We start from the raw sequence: 14,949 nt of genomic DNA on the forward strand, positions 1-14,949 counted from the left end.
TTTCGAACTATTTTTTATGTGTAAATATATATGCATAGACGCTAGCAGATGTACTCAGGTTGCTACTAATTTGCATATTTATCAATGAATTTAGCGGTTGTTTGTTTTTGTTTGTTTTGTGAATATTTTCTTATTTACTTTAAAATGTGGCATAATAAATAGAATATATGGTTGGTGACTTTTGATATCATGTGATATAAGACTCGTCCGATATGGCGTGTGAAAAGGCTCGGCAAGCCTCGCCTTTTCCTACGCCATATCAGACTCGTCTTATATCACATGATATCAAAAGTCACCAACCATATATTCTCTATATATACAACTTCTGACAAAGTTTCGTGAGGCTCTGATGAAAACTACTTGAATTAGAGAGCGGACACCATGCTCAATGTTTAAAACGCACTAAGTGACCCTGTGACCTCATTTTTAACCCGGCATGACCCATATTCGTATTTGACCTAGACATTGTCTGGATACATCATCTGACCAAGTTTGGTGAAGATCGGATGAAAACAACTTGAATTAGAGAGCGGGCACTTAATCCGGACCGACCGACAGACAGACCGACCAACAAGGTCACTCCTATATACACCCCTAAACTTTGTTCATGGGGGTATAAAAATAGCATTGTTGGCGTTGACTTTTTTATTAACAATAATAACTCTTAGCGTGATTCAGTTGATGTTTGACCCCGATGATGCTGAAAGATGCTGTTGCTGTTGTTATTGCTGCTGTGGTTTCTGCTTCTGATACCGATGATGATTCCGACGACGACGAAAATGGCGTCGACGATAAATACGACGACAGCGAAGAAAAAGATAAGGATGATGATGATAATGATAATGGTGGTGGTGATGATGGTGGTGGTGATGATGGTGGTGGTGATGATGATCATAATGATCATGCTGCTGATGATAATGCTGCAGCTACAGCTGCTGATGATGATGATGTTGCTGCTACTGCTGCTGATGATGATGAGGATACAGATGATGGTGATGCTGATAATGATTGGGATGAGGATGAGGATAATAAGGCTGCTGCTGATTATGATGACGATTAAACGAGGAGTATTCAATAATTGTTTTTCTTTTATGCTTTCCGGTGGTTTATCATTGAAATAAAACTGGTATTCTACTGTTTCGAACAGTGAAAATTTACCGTGAAAAATATCAATATTTTTAAATGTTTAACTGTGCAATGACAACATTTTTTCGACAAAATGACGTCATAAATCCAGCAATATTATCCAGTCAGACTCTTTTACAATGTAAATAAACGGTGAGAAAATCATACAATAAAAATAACATTTGTTGGATTCGATGGAATATCGATTTTAATTCACTCGTGATCATAGAAAATATATTTTTGGTTGCGCCACTCGTGAACATATTATTTTATATGATCACTCGTTAAACAAGGGCTGTTTGTAAAACATGCATGCCCCCCATATGGGCTGTCAGTTGTAGTGGAAGCCATTGTGTGAATACGTTTTTTGGCAATGTGACCTTGACCTTTGACCTAGTGACCAGAAAATTAATAGGGTCATTTGCGAGTCATGATCAATATACCTATGAAGTTTCATGATCCTAGGCATAAGCATTATTGAGTTATCATCCGGAAACCATTTTTCTAAGTTGAATCACCTTGACCTTTGACCTAGTGACCTGAAATCAATAGGGGTCATCTGCGAGTCATGATCAATGTACCTATGAAGTTTCATGATCCTAGGCATAAGCGTTCTTGAGTTATCATCCAGAAAGCATTTTATTATTTCGGGTCACTGTGACCTTGACCTTTGACTTAGTGACCTGAAAATCAATAGGGGTCATCTGCGAGTCATGATCAATGTACCCATGAGGTTTCAAGATCCTAGGCATAAGCGTTCTTGAGTGATCATCCGGAAACCATTTCACTATTTCGGGTCACAGTGACCTTGACCTTTGACCTAGTGACCTCAAAATCAATAGGGGTCATCTGCGAGTCATGATTAATGTACCTATGAAGTTTCATGATCCTAGGCCTAAGCGTTCTTGAGTTATCATCCGGAAACCATCTGGTGGACGGACATACGGGCATACGGACTGACATACAGACCGGCATGTGCAAAACAATATACACCCTCTTCTTCAAATGGGGGCATAATAAAATCGATATCCCATCGAATCCAACAAATATCCTCAATATATTACGGGCAACCTTTGAGCATTTGTTCATAAAAATATGTATAAATACAATTCGATAAACACGCGTGTTTTACGACATGGGAGAGCAATCAATAAATATAAATTGCAGATACTAACATTTTATATTGAAGTTCGCAAGGCGTATGATATCCATGATGAAAATGACACAGTATTATTGTGAATGTATATATTAGGATGATGTTTGCCGTGAATGCTGTGTTTTAAAGATATGAACCTTACCCGCTTGGACCTGGTTAGAATACCGAGGGAGAAAGTTCGAAATAAATAAATGTGCCTATAAGGAACATGAAATAATGTTAGTAAATAATACTACAAACAAGAGTTCCGCGGTCGGAGATGACCGCATTGAAGCCGGATTTTTGATTTAAATGACAGGAAAGTACCTTTCGTGTTTTTGTCAATGCAATACTTAAATTACTGAAATATTGTTCAAAGGTCAAAATGAAATGTAAGTACTTTTCAAGGCATGAGCAAACCTTGTGTTATGTTTTGAATGCATGCATATACATGAACAACAATAACATTTAAGGTCACAAATATGAACTTGAATTGACAATTAGGAAAGTTTGATCTCAATTTTTTTATTAGCAAATTAGTAACATACCAAAGTTATAAGAACTTTAACATTTTTACATTCAAGGTCACAGTGACCTTGACCTTAGAATGAATGACCTTGAAATGACCAGTGGTCATCTAAGTGTGCTTGCAAACCTTCATGTCAAGTTTGAAGACTCTATGTCCAAGCATACCAAAGTTATAACAATTTTAACATTTTAACATTTAAGGTCACAGTGACCTTGACCTTCAAATGAATGACATTGAAATGACCAGTGGTCATCTTCTAGTACTGGCCAATCTTTATTTCAAGTTTGAAGACTCTAGGTACAAGCATACCAAAGTTATAACATGAAATAAGAACTTTAACATTTTTACATTCAAGGTCACAGTGACCTTGACCTTCAAATGAATGACCTTGAAATGTCCAGTGGTTACTTACTAGTTCTGGCCAACCTTCATGTCAAGTTTCAAGACTCTAGGTCCAAGCATACCAAAGTTATAACAACTTTAACATTTTTACATTCAAGGTCACAGTGACCTTGACCTTCAAATGAATGACCTTGAAATGTCCAGTGGTTACTTACTAGTTCTGGCCAACCTTCATGTCAAGTTTCAAGACTCTAGGTCCAAGCATACCAAAGTTATAACAACTTTAACATTTTTATATTGAAGGTCACAGTGACCTTCACCTTCAAATGAATGACCTTGAAATGACCAGTGGTCATCTGTTAATCCTGGCCAACCTTCATGTCAAGTTTGAAGACTCTAGGTCCAAGCATACCAAAGTTATACCATGAAATAAGAACTTTAACATTTTTACATTCAAGGTCACAGTGACCTTGACCTTCAAATGAATGACCTTGAAATGACCAGTGGTTACTAACTAGTTATGGCCAACCTTCATGTCAAGTTTCAAGACTCTAGGTCCAAGCATACCAAAGTTATAACAACTTTAACATTTTTTATATTGAAGGTCACAGTGACCTTGACCTTCAAATGAATGACCTTGAAATGACCAGTGGTCATCTGTTAATCCTGGCCAACCTTCATGTCAAGTTTGAAGACTCTAGGTCCAAGCATACCAAAGTTATAATATGAAATAAGAACTTTAACATTTTCGAGCACGCCGCCACCCCGCCCGCCCGCCCGCCCGACAACATCAATCTATAAGCCGAGATTTTTTCGAAAAAAATCCGGCTAAAAAAGCTTGTAGGACTATTTACAAATACTTGAAAAATGGTCATTTCAAATAATATCAAAAAAGTAAATAGTTTACATTATTTATTATTAGTCTTTATTTAAATAAATAATAACATGTGCGTTTAATAGAAACTAATAAGCACACATTGCCAACATAATATAGTGTCACAAAAGACACACCTTTATATATTACAAGATTTAGAAATTAAAATTAAAAAGTGTTTTGGCAAATTGGTTTCGTACACTGTTGTATTTTATGACACATATAAAAGTTTCATATTACATAATAAAAAGTGGCAATTTTGTTTTATGAAATTAGCTGTAACCTAAACTTGTTCAAGACAGTATAATGAACATTTGATCTTCCTCATCAATACAATATTTATCAAATGCAATAAGAAATAAGTATAAGGAAAACATCTATACTGAGCAGTCGAGATCAAGAAGACAAAAGGTGGATCCATACATAAAGTAGTGTACGTGGTATACCCACAGTATTTTCTTGAATAAAAGACAAGTAACAATATTTTGCAATTTACACTGTCCTGACAAACATTTTCAGTAGGAACAATATGCTGACATTATACGACTCAATTAAATACATGTGTATAATGCAAACTAATTCTGTTTTACATGTAATGTGTCAGTGGGATTAAAATACACGCTTACATCATCTAAGACTGCGTGGAATCTACCTACACCTACAAAAAACAGCGGAAATTCTTCATACAATTTAAGTTATGTAAGCGGAAGTTTTTAATTAACTTACAGTGACTTTGACTTTTATCTAGTTTTCCCAAGCTACGTCTACACGTAAGCTAACAATTCATACAATTTAGGAACAATACCCTAATATAAAAGCGTAGAGCTAACAATTCTACAATTTAGGAACAATACCCTAATATAAAAGCGGTGAGCTAACAATTCATACAATTTAGGAACAATACCCTAATATAAAAGCGGTGAGCTAACAATTCATACAATTTAGGAACAATACCCTAATATAAAAGTGGTGAGCTAACAATTCATACAATTTAGGAACAATACCCTAATATAAAAGCGGTGAGCTAACAATTCATACAATTTAGGAACACTACCCTAATATAAAAGCGGTGAGCTAACAATTCATACAATTTAGGAACAATACCCTAATATAAAAGCGGTGAGCTAACAATTCATACAATTTAGGAACAATACCCTAATATAAAAGCGGTTAGCTAACAATTCATACAATTTAGGAACAATACCCTAATATAAAAGTGGTGAGCTAACAATTCATACAATTTAGGAACAATACCCTAATATAAAAGTGGTGAGCTAACAATTCATACAATTTAGGAACAATACCCTAATATAAAAGCGGTGAGCTAACAATTCATACAATTCAGAAACAATACCCTAATATAAAAGCGGTGAGCTAACAATTCATACAATTCAGAAACAATACCCTAATATAAAAGCGGTGAGCTAACAATTCTACAATTCAGAAACAATACCCTAATATAAAAGCGGTGAGCTAACAATTCATACAATTCAGAAACAATACCCTAATATAAAAGCGGTGAGCTAACAATTCTACAATTCAGAAACAATACCCTAATATAAAAGCGGTGAGCTAACAATTCTACAATTTAGGAACAATACCCTAATATAAAAGCGGTGAGCTAACAATTCATACAATTCAGAAACAATACCCTAATATAAAAGCGGTGAGCTAACAATTCTACAATTTAGGAACAATACCCTAATATAAAAGCGGTGAGCTAACAATTCTACAATTTAGGAACAATACCCTAATATAAAAGCGGTGAGCTAACAATTCTACAATTTAGAAACAATACCCTAATATAAAAGCGGTGAGCTAACAATTCTACAATTTAGGAACAATACCCTAATATTAAAGCGGTGAGCTAACAGTTCATACAATTTAGCAACAATACCCTCATATAAAAGCGTAGAGCTAACAATTCATACAATTTAGGAACAATACCCTAATATAAAAGCGGTGTTACTGAGTGTAGTTTGTCTAATTTTAATAATAGTGACATTGACTTTAACACAACTGGCCCGAAATGGAATCCAGATAGGGTATGTAAGCTGGGTATACACTTCCACAAATCTTCAGCACATTATCTCAATCCAATCATAAGTAATTGATCAAAGAACATAAACTGCTGCTGCTTATTCTCAAGTTTTAGATGCATAAATATTGACCTATAACTAATGGCCCCTAATTTACTTCTGAAGACTGAAATTTAATAAAAGCAAGAGAAACTGTCGTCCCTTATTAGCGCTTGTAGACTTCATAAGACTGGGACAATCCTATACGCACATGTATTGAATACATATTTTTCCAAATCACAGCTCAAGTATGTTTATATTAAGTCACTTTCTAAATGCAGGACACATTCTGTTAGGCATATATATGTAGCATTTTCCCAGTATTATCTATATCAAACTCCAATTTTTATTTAGCAATAACAAACAAAAGCAAAATACAACTACATTATTGAAAATCATATTATCTTAAAGTCCTACGGTATATACTAATAATAAACACCTTAAAAAATGCATTCTACTTGAATGTAAATGAACCCAAATACAGTAAGTTTATCCCGATACATACTTTTGGCTATTGCTAGACGCTCATTTAATACTAATGTTAATATTGTTCAAAATACAACAATGTATACAATTAATTTAAACAGACAAAAACATGGTGGTCTATGAAATATTCCCAAATGGAACAAAACATTTTATTTTAATCTATAACAAATTCATACAGGGAACTATATATATATTATTACAGATTTCAATAAGACATAATATAATTTATAAATATTAAATACACAGGATCAAATAAATGATGACAATTATGCATTAAACGGGTGTTTCATTAAAAAAAATGCATTTTCCGCTGTACACTGCACTTCATAAAATTAAAACTTCACAATTCACAATCGAAAAATGCTTTCATAAAATATTTTGATTATTAAATTATTAAAATGGAGCAAGTAATAATACAAACTGGTGAAATTCAGCAGAAATGTTATATCAGAGTTAAACAACAAAACCTTATCAAATTTTGATAATATAATAAATATAATTTGTTTTGTGTATTCAAACACATCAACACAATATAAATGGTTTTGCTAGCTACAATGAAATAAGAATTATACAAAATATTTCTGACATTAAGGCAAAACTTATAACAATTATAATTACCGTAGACATTCATGTGCAAGTAATTAAAGATGGTTTATTTGTTCATATGTTGTGAATAGAGCGTTTTACTATAACAAGGAACACACAAACTACTTGAAAACAAATGTGGCATTCACTATTTTCCACATTCCCAAGAATGGTGAAATTCAGCAGAAATGCTACATCAAAGTTAAAACAACAAAACATTATCAAATTTTGATAAAATTATAAATATAATTTGTTTTGTGTATTCAAACATATTAACACAATCTAATTGGTATTATAAGCTATACTGAAATAAGAATTATACAAAATATTTCTGACATTAAAGCAAAACTTTTAAGAATTATAATTACCAGTAGACATTCACGTGTAAGTAATAAAATATGGTTTATTGGTTCATATGTTGTAAATTGAGAGTTTTACTATAACAAGGAACACAAAATCTACTTAAAAACAAATGTGGCATTCACTATTTTCCACATTCCCAAGAATGGTACACCTAATGTGAAATCAGCAGTACATCAAAACATAAAATAACATCAACATCTCAAAACTTCACGTACCATAACATGTTGAACAAATTTGCTAAAAAAATTGTTAACATTTGACCAGGAGAATATTTCTGATATTAAAACACAAAAAATGTTCAATCGCTGGTTAATTTTGTCTTATTAGTTTATTATTGGCTTCCATTTTCAAGTAGTTTAAATGGCGATTTTCACAGCAATAACATAATGAAAAGTGTGGAATATTTTCACTGTTTACTGTTTGAAGAATTGCATCACCAATTCGATATCAGTGATGTCTGTCACATAACCAGAGTAACATGTGTAATATTCTAATCTTTTACAAAACATCAGTCAGTCAGTGCAAATTTAATAACCTCTGGTCCGATCTTCAGGTCTCCAGTGTCAAGGTCACGGCCCGTGTAGAACTGGGCCCACACTGGACAGTGGTCACTCACGACCCCGCCCCACGTCCAGCCCTTGGGGATCCAGGGACTGGACAGGCCCTCTCTCACGACGTCACATTGACCTGTACAGAGGAATAAAATATATTACCATAAAACCGTCTAAAACAACATAATCGTATACTTCTGATAATCATATGCGCAGATTTTAAACCGGAAATGAACAAACATTAACAAATTATCTCCATATGTTAAGCTTTTCAACAATTAGTTTGCATATTTACTGTTGAATTGTTTGCGGAAATAATGGCATCAACATAATTAAATCTCCATGGTTTGACAATATGATACATTTATGTTTATTTGAGAATCAGGAACAAGAACTTATTGATAAACATTTTCATTGATAAACATACTTAATTCAATCGATATTATTTACCTATTAATCAATGGTAAGCAAAGTTTAAATAAGCAAATTCATTGAATTGATATTCCCCACCAATATGCTTCTGGACACAAAAGTAATATATCTGACACTCAAAAAAGGATTTTTTCAAGATACAAAGGGCCATAACTCCATTATTAACAGATGGTGTACAATGTCATTTGGCGTGCATCATCCTCTTATCCTTATACATACTCATTCAATGAAATTCGCCAAAGCACTTCCAAGATATTGCTATGGACGGACGGACGGAAAGACGGACAACACCAAAACAATATCCCTCCGCCTATGGCGCGGGATAATAAACATCAACTGATGGAAATCTTCAACACAAGTCTTTTACAATACACAAAGCTTTGGATCTGCAAAATCAAACACAATATAACAACAATATTAACAAGCACATTTGTTGAATTGATATCCCCCGCCAAAGATAAATTTTGAGATGGACGGACAGACAGACGGATGGACAGACAGACTGATGAACAACGCCAATTCTATATCCCTCCGCCTTTGGCGGGGGATAAAATAATTTTTACCAGTGAACACTTGTTTTGTCTGTTTAGATATCCAGATGTTATCGTATGTCTTGCTGCCTTTTTTGTTGGCGTCACTTATGTTTGTGAAGACACCGTCGGCAATACAATTGAGATAGCCTAGATTTCGAAGATCATCAAAATCTAAAATAAACAAAAACATCATTCTTTTAATATTAGACACCTTATATGAAACATATCTAATTGAATTTTTGAATGCACATAGTTTTTGACAAATTTCAAACTTAATTCAGAACAACTTTGAGTAAAGTGACGTACTTGAAGAATAAGAGGTAATTCCAACTATCTATGGAGAAGCCTCCCTTATATGTTTTAGTAAAGTGACGTACTTCAAGAATAAGAGGTAATTCCAACTATCTATGGAGTAGCCTCCCTTATATGCTATAACTGTTGCCAGATTATTTTTGCATATAGCTAGCAACCCTACTTTATAAAAAACACTGTAGCTACAGAAAAACAATACATCATGGAAAAGGGAGAAGATAGACCTCCTGGAAGCCGCCAGGCTGAAGAACATCATCTCCACCAGGACCAACACCACCATCCATACATGTCCCAGACTGGGGAGACAGCACAAGTTGGAGGAGATATAAGAAAGTTGAACTGTCATAAAATCAGCGAATAATGATGGATTAATTCTGGGTAGAAGTGATTGACTTCCAGCAAGTTACTGCTGCACTTGGGACATAAGCAGGAGGATGCAGCACACACCCTGGCAGAAGCCCTGATGCTGTAAAAGTCAGAGAGTATGTACCCATCAAGTGATGAGTAGATGTTGAATCAGACCATCTTTTCCTTGTGACTCAATTGAAACTGAAGCAAAAGAAGAGATAGACAGGGGCGTCAAGCAAACACCAGCGTTACAAAACCACTATGCTAAAAGACAACCGGATAAAAAAAGAAAAGTTTATGGTCACTCTATCCAACTATTTCCAGATCTTAAAGGAACTGCTTGAAGAAGAGAACAGCAAAAGTGGCAGCAAGTGAAAGAAGCAGTGCCTTAAAGATGCCAACAAGTACTTGATCCAAAGATGTACCATAGTTGTACACCCAAATGGCTATCAGCAAAAACACTACATATCATTGAAACAAAGAAGAAAAAGAAACTAGGGCCAACACTACATAACATTGAAACAAAGAAGAAAAAGAAACTAGGGCCAACACTACATAACATTGAAACAAAGAAGAAAAACAAACTAGGGCCAACACTACATAACATTGAAACAAAGAAGAACAAGGGACAAAATTGTCACAAAACCAGGTTTTCATTGTGAAAAAAAAATCTGATAAAGGGAGAAAACTCAAACTGAACTTTTGAAATGACCAAAAAAAATTAACCCCCTTTGTAAGTTTTTTTTTTTTAAATCTATTTTTAGTCGTGGCGACCTTGACATTGGAGATATTGACGTGATTCTTTCGTGGGACACACCGTCCCATGATGGTGAACAAATGTGCCAAATGATTTTAAAATCTCACAATGAATGACATAGTTATGGCCAGGACAAGCTCATTTATGGCCATTTTTGACCTTTGAACTCAAAGTGTGACCTTGACCTTGGAGATATCGACGTAATTATTTTGCGCGACACACCGTCCAATGATGGTGAACAAATGTGCCATATGATTTTAAAATCTGACGATGAACGACATAGTTATGGCTCGGACAAGCTCATTTATGGCCATTTTTGACCTTTGAACTCAAAGTGTGACCTTGACCTTGGAGATATCGACGTAATTATTTCGCGCGACACACCGTCCAATGATGGTGAACAAATGTGCCAAATGATTTTAAAATCTGACAATGAACGACATAGTTATGGCCCGGACAAGCTTATTCCGCCAGCCCGCCAGCCAGCCAGCCCGCCCGCATTCGCCAATCTAATAACCAGTTTTTTCCTTCGGAAAACCTGGTTAAAAAGAAACTAGGACCAACACTACATATCATTGAAACAAAGAAGAAAAAGAAATTAGGGCCAACTGCAGCGGAACAAGAGCAGAAAAAGCAAAAGCACAAGAAGAGCACACATACACAAAAAGGAATGTCAAGCGACGCATATGAGAAGCCAAACATATCTACCTAAAGACGCTTGTAAAAGAAGCATTACAGAAAAGAAAGCATGCAACAAAAAAACCAAGGGCCTGTACTCTATCACCAAGAGAATAGCAGGTAAATATGTCAAATCAGAGAGGCCAGTAATGGACAAGATATGAGGAGTGATAGCAGACAACGAAGTGCAGAAGAAGAGATGGATCGAGCCATTCCAGGAGCAGGACCTGACAGCCAATAACTCTAACGGCTTACATCTAGACCAGTGAGAAGAGATGGATCGAGCCATTCCAGGAGCAGGACCTGACAGCCAATAACTCTTACGGCTTACATCTAGACCAGTGTGGAGTTACTCTACACACTCTTCACAGGGGTGTGATTGAGGCAAAGTCAGAGGGGAGGAAAATTATGTTGACTGATTTTGACTACGCGAATTGCGCGCATAACGCAATGACAAACCTTAAAACAGACATTAAAATAAAACATACATTAAAATAAACAATTTCTTGAACTTCATTACACTATTTCTTTATGAAAACCTGTTTAACTTCACATACTGAGGATGCAAAGTAAACAATATTTACTGTGATCAAAAACAGCAGTTTTTCAATGTATTCACGGTAAATGGACTTATTTAATTAAATATCAAATGGGGAAAACATTAATAAAAATAAACAAACACACTTGAGTGTTCTTGTTGAGTTTATAAATGTATTAAACTGAGTTAAATTAATATATTTTAATGTGTTTACCTTTCAATATCTTGCATTTCACATCTTCAGTTCAATGCTTTTTCAGTTAACTGAACATTGTGACAAACATAATAAAGCAGAATATGCATATGAATCTGATTACACACAGATCCACTAACATATATATCAAATCATGTTTGTCTATTTCCATTTTCAAACGATACTCTTCTAAATTGTTTTACTTCGCAAGTAGAGTGAACTCCAATTTGCAAACACTGGTTTCCGTGACACAAATTCACTGTGCACATTTGTAAACAAAATATGTGTTGCTTGTACCTAAAACGCAGTCTTTATCGTTGACAGACACATTTCATTTATCCTATCTTACTATATGATGACACTTAATTTTCGCTTTGCAACTGCGCCATTTGCAAACAAATCCGAAAAGAAATACCGAACGCATTTAGAAAGAACGATTTCAATTGGTAGATTGGAAAACAACAGCCAATGAGATCGCTTGTTTCAAATTGCTTAGGCAGAATCTACCAGTGTAAGATGCGGAATGATTACGCGAGCCGCGGATATTTCGGGCCGCTTATAAAAGACGTCCGCGGAATCGGACGTACCCCCCCCCCCCAATTTTTTTTACGAATTTAGGCGAATCTCAGAAATGACCTCCGAGACAACCCGATCCGCGGAAATCCGCGGAAAAATCACACCCCTGTCTTCAGCATGATATCATATCATAACTGACAGTGACCTTGACCTTTGACCTTATGACCCCAATTTGAATACGGGTAATATACTGTCCAAGGCCAATGCACACAGGAAGTATCAAGCCAATCAGTCAATTCGTTTAGGAGTGATTGATGGGAAATGAATTTTACACTTAGTGTGATAGTGACCATGATCTTTCACCTTGTGACTCCAATTTCAATAGGGGTCATCTACTGTCAAAGCCAATGCACATGTGAAGTATCAAGCCAATCGGTCCATTCGTGGACGAGTTATTAATCGGAAACGAACTGGTCTCCCTACAGAAAACCGACTGACATCCAGCAAAACAATGTGTGATAGTGACCTTGATCTTTAACCTAGTGACTCCAATTTCAATAGGGGTCATCTACTGTCAAAGCAAATGCACATGTGAAGTATCAAGCCAATCGGTCCATTCGTGGACGAGTTATTGATTGGAAACGAACTGGTCTCCCGACAGACAAACGGACTGACATCCAGCAAAACAATATAAGTGTGATAGTGACCTTGATCTTTAACCTAGTGACCCCAATGTCAATAGGGATCATCTACTGTCAAAGGCCAATGCACATGTGAAGTATAAAGCCAATCGGTCCATTTATTGACGAGTTATTGATCGGAAACGAACAGGTCCACCGACAGACAGACCGACCACATCCAGAAAACAGTCATTGAAATTAAGATGTAAATCTACAGGCAAGTCGGGCTAGTACTATGGGAATTCGAACTAGCCCGAGTCAGATTTACTAGCCCAAAACATTATTGTTAAAAATGCAGATAAACATAACATAAAACATCCAAAGAAGCATTCATTTATTCAATCTTTAGAACACAATACAGCTCTCTTATTAATTTCATCCTCATCCAAGTTAGCTTCCTCGTCATCTGAGCCAGCCTCTTTCGGATCCTGAAATAAGAAGAAATTAATTTCACACACGGATTTCAATTTAATCACAATTATAAATATATACATAAAGTTTAGGTAAAAAAATAGCAGAAATGTATCCCATATATCCATGTGAAAGAGACAGCAAACCTGAACCACCAGAAAATATATAAGCAATTTAGTGCCAGGTTATTCTACAAAAAGCCAGTTGACAAATGCGTCAATCACACTTACCTCAGATTCGCATTCCTCAACGATGTACTTCAATGACAAATGTTCGGCCATTAGTCTCTGTGTCCTGAACGAAACGCAAAAAATTTATTTTACATAATAATAATCCGGGAACCACAAAACCATGCGCTTTATGCGCAGTAATCCAATTATCGGCTGATTGCCCAGCACGTGTGCGCAATCTGTTAAGACATACGCGGCAGTTGATATAAGCGGCTCAAAACTTTGTTTACAAATATTGAAAATGAAAGTGGAACTCGTTTTCGGCTTTCTGAATTGTACAAGCACGTCGGGCTTGTAATATTGGATTTCCTACAAGCCTGAAAGAAAGAATACTGGTTTTTTGCTGTCGGACTAGTGCGAATTTCGACGACTGAGAAAACAATATAACCATTCTTCTTTGAAGGGGGGCACATCATATTATTTATTATTATTTTTTTCGTTCCATAATAAAAATAAAGCGACTAACCTTTAGTATCTGGAGACAGGTTAAAGTCGCCAAGCAGTATAATATCATTTTCCCCTGTAATGACAGAAGGAAATTTAAATATTGTAGTTGTATGAATATTAACAAGTTACATTTGTCAGGCCAGCTAGCTTGGTTGGTAGAGAACAGGACTACTAACCCGAGGATCGACAGTGCGTTTCCCGGCCCGCTCACATAACTTGTGTTGGAACTAGTCTTTAAATCCATTAAACTGCCATTCTTTCCTTCCGGAGCTTAAAGTAAGGTAGCTGTCAGTTAATGGCTAAATTGTGTGCACTTTGTACTGATAAAGCAGCAAATCCATGAAATGCAAATTAAAGGATATGTTTATGTAGTAATATGGAATTGAACATATTCAACGTATAATCTGTGCAACTGTTATTGTTTGTTAAGCATTAATTTTAGGCTGATTTTAGTGGAATATAAATATTCAACAGACGCTGTTTATATATGAAACAAGGGCTGTTTGTAAAACATGAATGCCCCCCATATGGGCTGTCAGTTGTAGTGGCAGCCATTGTGGGAATACGTTTTTTTGTCACTGTGACTTTGACCTTTGACCTAGTGACCTGAAAATCAATAGGGGTCATCTGCCACTTATGATCAATGTACCGTTGAAGTTGCATGATCCTAAGCCTAATTATTCTTGAGTTATACCATTTTACTATTTCGAGCCACTGTGACCTTGACCTTTGACCTAGTGACCTGAAAATCAAAAGGGGTCATCTGCCAGTCATTATCAACAAGCAAATTCGTAGAATTGATATCC

The 14,949-nt window shown here is 35.6% G+C and overlaps 1 protein-coding gene and 1 long non-coding RNA gene across 2 annotated transcripts in view; both read right to left on the minus strand.

Moving 5' to 3' along the window:
• LOC127843692 (endonuclease/exonuclease/phosphatase family domain-containing protein 1-like) overlaps window positions 1-14,949 on the minus strand; it is a 140,942-nt gene that overhangs the window by 112,316 nt on the left and 13,677 nt on the right. The window lies entirely within an intron of this gene.
• Window positions 10,422-10,998, minus strand: LOC127843695 (uncharacterized). Its single transcript, XR_008032291.1, has 2 exons — window positions 10,772-10,998; window positions 10,422-10,609 (listed from the first exon to the last, which is right to left on the minus strand). It is a non-coding gene; the product is annotated as an uncharacterized LOC127843695 (long non-coding RNA).

This window comes from Dreissena polymorpha, chromosome 9 (genome assembly GCF_020536995.1).
Source record: "Dreissena polymorpha isolate Duluth1 chromosome 9, UMN_Dpol_1.0, whole genome shotgun sequence".
NCBI lineage: Eukaryota > Metazoa > Mollusca > Bivalvia > Myida > Dreissenidae > Dreissena > Dreissena polymorpha.